Source organism: Gossypium arboreum, chromosome 8 (genome assembly GCF_025698485.1).
Source record: "Gossypium arboreum isolate Shixiya-1 chromosome 8, ASM2569848v2, whole genome shotgun sequence".
Taxonomy (NCBI): Eukaryota; Viridiplantae; Streptophyta; class Magnoliopsida; order Malvales; family Malvaceae; genus Gossypium; species Gossypium arboreum.
In genome coordinates, this window is record NC_069077.1 from 7,300,041 (window position 1) to 7,307,633 (window position 7,593).

Below are 7,593 nucleotides of genomic sequence, written 5' to 3' on the forward strand. Positions count from 1 at the left end.
CAAACGTCAAATATTTCACATGAAAGCATATATATCTGAGGCATTTCATCATGTTTGGATATATTACCTGTCCTTTGGCATTTATCAAAAAAAGTAACATACCTATTGGCATATTTGAATAGAGTGGGCCAATAAAAACCTGATTCGAGTATTTTATGTGCGGTCTTATTCCCACTATAATGTCCTCCAATCGGTCCTGAGTGGCAATGTTTCAAGATCTTCAATGCTTCTGTCCTTGTAACGCATCTTCTAATGACTTGGTCTGTACATATACAGAAAAGAAAAGGGTCTTCCCAAAAGTAGTTTTTCACATCAATAAAGAATCACTTCTTTTGCTGATGTGTCAACCTTTTTGGGATAATGTTAGCGGTTAAAAAATTTGCAATGTCTGCAAACCAAGGTACCTCAGAGTCAGATATAGCAAAAAATTATTTTTCAGGGAATGAATCATTTATTTCAACTTGATCTAGCTCTTTGGTACTTGAATTTTCAAGCCTGGAAAGATGATCAGCCGCGAGATTTTCAGTTCCTTTCTTATCCTTAATCTCCAAGTCAAATTCCTGCAATAACAAAATCTATCAAATAAGTCAAGGTTTTGCATCAGTCTTAGTTAAAAGATAGTGAAGAGCAAAATGGTCAGTATAAACAACAACTCTAGACAATATTAGATATGGCCTAAATTTATCGAATGCAAAAACCACAGCTAGCAGCTCTTTCCCCATGGTGGTGTAGTTTTCTTGTGCGGCTGTCAAAGTTTTACTAGCATAATAGATAGGTTGAAAATGCTTATCTCTTCGCTGTCCCAAAACTGCACCTACTGCAAAATCATTCGCATCGCACATTAGTTCGAAAGGTGAATTCCAATCAGGTGCAATTATAATTGGAGCATTAGTTAATTTATCCTTTAAAGTGTTAAATGTTTTTAAACATTCCTGATCAAAATTAAAAGACACATCTTTTTCTAATAATTTAGTCAAAAGTTTAGCTATTTTAGAAAAATCTTTAATAAATCTTCTATAAAACCTAGCATGTCTTAAAAAACTTCTAACAGCCTTAACCGATTTAGGGGGAGGTAGTTTTTCAATCGCTTCAATTTTAGATTTATTAACCTCAATCCCTTTACTAGAAATTTTATGTCCTAACACAATACCTTTTTGAACCATAAAGTGACATTTTTCCCAGCTGAACACAAGATTTGTTTCCTCGCATCTTATTAAGACTCGTTAAATTTTTAAGGCAAAGATGGAAAGAGTTACCGAAAATAGAGAAATCATCCATAAATACCTCCATGATGTCTTCTACGAGTTCGTCAAAAATGGCCATCATGCAACGCTGAAAAGTAGCAGGAGCATTACATAATTCAAAAGGCATTTTACGATAAGCAAACGTACCATATGGACATGTAAATGTCGTCTTTTCTTAATCTTTAAAAGCTATTGGGATTTGAAAATAGCCAAAGAGTCCGTCTAGGAAGCAGTAGTACATGTGCTCTGATAATCTTTCCAACATTTGGTCAATGAATGGAAGGGGGAAGTGATCTTTTCTCGTGGCATCATTCTGCTTCCTATAGTCAATGCAAACTTTCTAACCTGTGACTATCCTTGTTGGGATTAATTCATTCTTCTCATTGGCTACAACAGTCATGCCTCCTTTCTTAGGAACAACCTGCACTGGACTTACCCAAGAACTGTTAGAAATAGGATAAATAATTCTATCGTCTAGGAGTTTAATTACCTCAGATTTAACAACTTCCTTCATGTTAGGGTTCAGTCGTCTTTGGGCTTGCACACGTGGCTTATATTCATCTTCCATTAAAATTTTGTGGGTGTAAAAAGAAGGGCTGATCCCTTTAATGTCAGAAATTTTCCAAGCTATGGCCTTTTTATACTCTCTTAATACTTGGAGTAATTCCTCTTTCTCCTTGGTTGCAAGTTAGATGCAATAATTACCGATAATGTAGAATTATTTCCAAGGAATGCATATTCTAAGTGATTTGGCAATTATTTAAGTTCCAGTTTGAGAAGTTCTTCAATAGAAGGTTTTTGCTTAAGTTCACCGTTTACCTTAATACCCTTATATTCTGCTGGTCTTGGGGAGGGTTTGTTGGAATTTAGTTCAGTTCCTATCTCAAAATCATCATCCACCCCCTCTCCTTAGGCAAGACACAATTCCATCGTGTCCTTATGTACGATTTCCTGAAAAGAATCTTAAGTATCATGATCAATAGAGTCAATAAAATAACATGAGTCATCCTGCTCCCTAGAAAATCTCATGGCATCATAAATTTTAAAAATAATCTCTTCGTCACCTACTCTAAGTACCAATTTACCATCACCCACATCAATAACAGCCCTAGCAGTGGCTAAAAATGGACGACTTAAGATTAAAGGCACTTCAACATCCTCATCCATGTCAAGTACAAAAAAATCAACAGGGAATATAAATTTATCTACTTTTACAAGTACGTCCTCTATAATTCCCCTAGGATATTTAACAGATCTATCAGCTAATTGAATACTCATCCTAGTGGGTTTAGGTTCCCCAAAACCAAGTTGTTTAAACATTTTATATGGCATCAAATTAATACTAGCGCGTAAATCAGCTAGTGTCTTATTAACATTCAAACTACCAATTAAGCAGGGAATAGTAAAACTTCCTGGATCTTTCAGTTTGGTTGGCAGTTTATTTTAGAGTATGGCTGAGCACTCCTCATTAAGTTCCACTGTAGATAAGTCTTCAAACTTCTTTTGTTTGTTAGAAGTTCCTTTAAAAATTTTGCATATGTAGGCATCTGCGATATAGCTTCAACAAAAGGTAAGTTAATATGCAATTATTTAAAAAGTTCAAGAAATTTATCGAATTGTGCATCTATGTGGTCTTTTTTCAACTTTGCTGGATATGAGATTGGTGGTTTATATTCCTTTAGCATTGGATTGTCATTATTTTCGGGTTTTATCTCCTCTCATTTGTTTCTGTCAGCTTTTTATGGTGGCTTCTTTTCAGATTCAGCTAACACTTTCCCACTCATTAGTGTAACTGCTTTTACATGCTCTTTTGGATTGGGTTCGGTGTTACTAGGTAGACTTCCTGGTAGTCTTTCTGAAATCATCTTAGCCAGCTGCCCAATTTGATTCTCGAGTCCTTGGATCGACGCTTGTTAATTTTTAAGTGCAGTTTCAGTGTTCTGAAAACGGTTTTCTGCTACTGAAATAAATTTTGACATCATCTCCTCAAGGTTCGGCTTTTTCTCTTACTGGTATGGATGTTGTTAGAAGCCTGGAGGGGGTGGTGGTCTCTAATTCCCTTGGCCTTCCCATGAGAAATTTGGGTAGTTCCTCCATCCTGCATTGTAAGTGTTACTATAAGGATTATTTTGAAGTTGAGGATTATTACCCATATAATTTAATTGCTCGTTTTCCATGTTGTGGCCATAAGGTGGGTATTCTAAATTACTCGTTCCTCCTCCACTTGCATTGCATTACATTACTGGGTGAACTTGTGAAGAACCAAGTAAACCATCAATTTTTCTATTCAAAAGTTCTACCTGATTAGAGAGCATGGTGACTGAATCGACGTTAAAAGCGCCGACTGCTTTTATTGGCTTTATCCTCATGACTTGCCACTGATAATTATTCAATGACATCTCTTCAATAAATTCGTAAGCCACTTCAGGTGTTTTGTTATTGATAGTCCCACCAGCAGCTGCGTCAATCATCTGTCTAGTTGAAGGATTCAGGCCATTGTGAAAAGTTTGAACCTTAACCATAAGGGCAGCCCATGGTGAGGGCACCTTCTTAATAGATTTTTGTATCTTTCCCATGCATCGTAGAGTGTTTCTAAATCCATCTGCACGAAAGAAGAGATATCATTCCTCAACTTAGCCGTTTTAGCCGGTGAAAAATATTTAAGTAAGAATTTTTCCATCAATTGTTCCCAAGTAGTGATTGACCTTCATGGTAACGAGTTCAACCACTGTTTAGCTTTGTTCCTCAATAAAAAGGGAAATAAGCGAAGGTGAATGGCATCATCAGAAATGTCATTGATTTTAAATGTGTCGCAAAACTCCAGAAAATTCGCCAAATGAGTATTTGGATCCTCATCCTGCAAACCGTCAAACTAAACAAACTGTTGTATCATTTGAATCGTGTTAGGTTTTAGTTCAAAATTATTTGCAGCAATAGTAGGTCTAACTATACTCGATTAGGCTTCTGTTAAAGTAGGTTTAGCATAATCATACATAGTGCGTGGAACAGGATTCTGATTTACTGGATCAGTAGCAATCGCAGGAGGTAGCGAATTTTCTTAATTTTTAGCCGTCTCTTCGGTTGTGGTGGAAATATCGTCCTCTTGCTCTTTCTCTGTGAATCTTAGGCTTCGCTTTATTTCTCTTCAGTTTCTGCGAGTTTTTTCTAGTCATAAACTATAAAAACCTGCCAGAAGGAAAAAGAAAATTTGATAAAATTAACAAAACTAAAATAAAATTTAAATTGCAATAAAAAATGGCTAAAGTAATAAAAATTAAGCGTTCTTAATATTTTAGTTCCCCGGTAACGGCGCCAAAAACTTGATGTGAACAAATCGCGATAAGTTTTATAATTTATAATTGATCATTTTTGAAAACTAACTATTATCATGAAAAAGGCAAGCACACCTTATCGAACAGTAGTATAGCTTATGGCAAGACCGGGATGTCGAACCCAAATGAACTAAAAGTACTAGTATTAACTTTCTTTTTATTATCTAGCCTAAAAATAAAGTGAGTTGTTTTATCTAAACTAATTACTAAACTAAGAATGCATAGAAAGTGAATTTGGGAAATAACTTTTTGGGAAAACTGAATAATTTGGACAATACCTGAGGAAAAATCCACCTAGACTTCACTTGTTATTGACTCTGAATTAGACGATTTATGCATTTGACTTGATCCGTAGAAATCCCTAATTTATATTATTATCTCTTTCAAGACTAATAATGTCTAACCCTAGGTTGATTAATTGAAATCTCATTCTAATTAAAACCCCTAGTGTTCCATTAACTTGATCTATGGATTTCCTTATTAGGTTTCACCCTAATCCGGCAAAATTATGTCACTCTATCTCTAGGCGTGCAATTAATTCCACTTAATTATGTTAGATCTACTCTTAGACAGGGACTTTTGCTCCTCTGAATAAGCACATCAAAACTTGAATTAATATCTTGGAATATCAAAGCAAGAATTAAGAACACATAATTAAGAACAAATCAAATATTTATCATATAATTCAGATAATAATAACAAGATCCGTCTTAGGTTTCATTCCCCTTAGGTATTTAGGGGGTTTAGTTCATATTTATGAAAGAAAATAGCTCAAAAAAATAATGATAACAAAACATAAAGAAAACCCAAAAAACTATTGAAGGGAATTGAAGGGAGATCTTCAGTCTTGAAGGAGAATCCGACTTCTGAGATGGATCAATCGGCTTTCTTCGAGTAATTCCTTGCCTCCTACTCCGTGTCTTTCTTCTGGGTACCTCTTGGGGTGTTTATATAGGCTTTAGAATGCTTCAAAACCCTCAAGAGTGGCCTTTTTCGAATAGGAATAAACTTGGGCTCGACAGGGACACGCCCGTGTGAGATGGCTCAGACCGTGTTGCAATCTGTTAAATAGACACATGAGTGTGAACTACCCGTGTGAGGAAGTCCATGCCATGTTGATTTCTCACGTTGACCTATTTTCTCTGTTTTTGGCCCGTTTCTCACTCTTTTTACTCTCATATGCTCACCGAAGTATAAAACATGAAATTAAAGGATTAGGAGCATCGAATTCACCAAATCTAAGGAGAAATCATCCATAAATGTGCTTAGAATAGGATAAAAATATGTATAAATTACGGTTTATCAACGAGCATAGCTCTTTGATATGCCCATATTTTTCGCAGCTGAAGCAAACCGTAGGGAGTGCCTCATATTCGACCCGTTGGATGACTCCATTAACCAAAACCTTAGAGGTAAGCAGTTTGTTGAGATTAATGAAAACAGCTAAACGGGCAAACCGTCCCCGAGTTCTGTTATCCTTTTGTAAAACTAGTTTAACAACTTTCTCGATTAACCCGCCTATTGCTTCGATGATTTGCCTCTTGTACAGGTATCCTAAAAGACCCGGCAGTCGAATCCAAGCCATTACCATGCTGGGATAGGGTTGATCTAGATTGAAGGTTTTCGTCCATGGTTGCACAGTAAGGTATTACCTAAAAACAATCCATAGACCTTGGGTTAACACTTTATTGTAATTTTTCATTTCCTGAAATTTCACAAAAAAATACCCATTAGTAATATCCATTAAATGAAAAGATTTTACCGGTTTCCAAAGGTTAAGAGTACGATTGTATAGCACGTTGTAGCCAATGTTACGTCCGAGCAACTTAAGAATGATAGTCGATTTCATTTCTTTGAACAATATATCTTTGATTCGATCTGAGAAGTCAATTGCCGGAATCCCATTGACTATTGACATGTTAACATCTTCATCCTTTAAATCAAGATCATAATCATTCCTTGCGAGGTTCCCATCGGGGCTAGTCATGCCTCCCCCTAAGAGTTTATCTTTGAAAGATATTGTCAGCTATTGATCAGAATCGACAACCATATTAGTATCTTCCCCATCAGCCACTGCTTTGAAGTGAACTTTTTTGGTATTTCGATTCCCATCATTGCAAGGATCACTAACAGCACCATAACCAGGAATTTCCATAACAATATTGCAGATTATAAATTTCAAAACTAAAACTGTCGAAACTTTGAATCCTATGTGATAACCTGATTAGAGGGTAGACTTTAACATCAAATAATTGAACACAGGACAAAAATCAAGACTTCATAGAGGGTGGAACTCGAAATCCTTAATTGTATGTGTCAAATAAAAAATTCAACTTCTGGACATAAATTACAATTTCTAGATAATTGCAATTATAAGTCTCACAAATCTAGAATTCGAACTCAAGAAAAACAAAGTTTATTTGAGTAAAAGAAAATTATCGAAATTATTTTTCGCTAAATTTCAATACAATTTTCCCAAGTATTTTGATGCTTTTTAATTTCGGTTACAATATCATATTTATACATGGATATATGCAAGAATTATATGATAAATTTATATTCTTTCTTTTATAAATACCTCTTAATATCAGGGTAAAAATGAAGACATCTATACAATAGATACTTTGTCAAAACTTAGTTTCGAACCACCAAACTAATAGCTCTCCACACCATTCACAGTGTGAACCACCTTCACTCAATGACTCTCTACACCTCTTGTAGTGTGAACAACTTATGTTGTACCATCAAACACCTTGTATAACTTTATTGTTATAAAAATTGATGCTATCTATGGGAACTGCGAAAATAGGACGATGATAATGGTAGTGTATCGCAAAAAAGAGAGAAAATAGAACACACAAAATTTTACATGGAAATCTTTTTTGGAAAAAAAACCACGGGCAGAGGAGAAGAAAATTCACTATGTTGAATTCGAATGACACAAGAGGAGAGACGATTACGTCTATTTATAAGTTTAAAATCTTATTCTAATCAAAGTCAAATAGAAGTAATGCAGT

General features: G+C 35.2%; 1 non-coding gene across 1 annotated transcript; it reads left to right on the forward strand.

The window, feature by feature from the left end:
• Nucleotides 1–3,772: 3,772 nt before the first annotated feature.
• LOC128279559 (small nucleolar RNA R71) lies at nt 3,773–3,879 on the forward strand. Its single transcript, XR_008269761.1, has one exon. It is a non-coding gene; the product is annotated as a small nucleolar RNA R71 (small nucleolar RNA).
• The last annotated feature ends 3,714 nt before the right edge of the window (nt 3,880–7,593 follow it).